The following is a 1,660-nucleotide window of genomic DNA, read 5'->3' on the forward strand; positions in this document are numbered from 1 at the left end:
ATTTCAATTTTAGCCACGTACCTGGGATAAATAGATATGGATATCTATGTCGCACATCCTCCTCCGTTTTTCACGTACATTTTTTAACAGAATGGTTCCTCCAAAGAATTTTCACCGTCTGGATTTCCTCGGTATGAAGCTTCCGCACTTATGTGTCGATGATCTCTACTGGTTCTTCTTCATATGATAACTCCTCATTCACTTCTACTGTCTGCGGTTGAATCACACGAGAAAGATCCAATACATATTTCCGAAGCATCAAAATATGAAACACAGGATGTACCTGTGACATATCTGGTGGCAAATCTAACTTGTAAAGGCTTCTTCCGATGTGTTTTACGATCTGGTATGGACCAACATATCTTGGAGATAATTTTCTGTCACGACCCAAATTATTGAGCCGAGACCGGCGCTAGGGAATGGGAGTGGTAGCTCCGAAACCCGTAGCAAGCCTAAAACCACTCTAACTTTTTCGCGGAAACGCAAACACAACTATTCTATAAACGTGTAATAAGAAAGACACGTTTACAATCATAACATAACATCATATATAAACACATCATCGATACAATCATAGTGGGCATTTCACTTCCGTAACTGGTACGTACTAGCCCATCTATCGATCAATACAAAAACTGACAACCAAAAGATGTCACATCAAACAAACATTAAACACGTACACAACCTATAAGACCTAACTATACTAGGCTAAGACTCGTCACACGTATACTACTGCAGCACCAAGGGGTCTTGTACCCAGCACACCAAAGACGGTCTGTCTGATCCGACTCTATACACCTGGAAAACATCAATGTGAGGGGTCAGTATTTGGGGAAATACTGAGTGAGATAACACATTACTAAGGTATTATAGAAAATAACATCGCATTTAAAACAAAACACATATATACAAACATATTATACTTCAAGCATTTGATCCGATCGAAACCCTAATATCTTAGTATGCATAATGAACATTATCACAACATCTAACGATCGATCGATATGAGTCCGGGATAGTTCAACCAGCCGACTCGCAGATACAGGCCCCGGGATAGTTCAACCAGATAGGCTCTGTATCGCATGCACAAACAAGTATGATAGACGACCCATGAAATCTCTATCTATGACTTACCCGGACGCTGGTGATCACACAGCCTATTGACACCCAATAGGTAGCTTGTTTCCCCCGAATCATATACTAGTTTTCACAATCTATATATATTCGATAATACGATGCACAAATTCATTTCTATCGATAAAATACTATAGCATGCGATGTAGTTTAATATTATATTTATAATATAAAAACTATCTATTGTGTAATAATACTCAAAGTAAAGTTTAACTCACAACGATCGCTATTCCTTATATCCAAACGTAAGCTCCACACGTCATTCACTCTTTTAACTATTCCAGCTCGTCGATCTCGTACCTCGTCGATGTATCCACTTCCTATTCAAATCATACGTACGTTTAATTCATAAACGTAGGCTTAATATCAAAACTCTAAGTTATAAACTTAGGTTAATATAATCGTAGTTCAAATACGACTTTTAACCTTGATCGTATTCTAATACTTAGTCGAGATACTTGTTATATCTCTTAATCGTATTCCAATACGTATGATACCTTTAAACTTTAGGGTTTAGTTTCATTCC

General features: G+C 37.7%; 1 long non-coding RNA gene across 1 annotated transcript; it reads right to left on the minus strand.

Annotated features, from left to right (window-relative positions):
* Positions 1-524: 524 nt before the first annotated feature.
* LOC126667544 (uncharacterized) lies at positions 525-1,660 on the minus strand. Its single transcript, XR_007638213.2, has 2 exons — positions 1,353-1,660; positions 525-798 (listed from the first exon to the last, which is right to left on the minus strand). It is a non-coding gene; the product is annotated as an uncharacterized LOC126667544 (long non-coding RNA).

Source organism: Mercurialis annua, linkage group LG2 (genome assembly GCF_937616625.2).
Source record: "Mercurialis annua linkage group LG2, ddMerAnnu1.2, whole genome shotgun sequence".
Taxonomy (NCBI): Eukaryota; Viridiplantae; Streptophyta; class Magnoliopsida; order Malpighiales; family Euphorbiaceae; genus Mercurialis; species Mercurialis annua.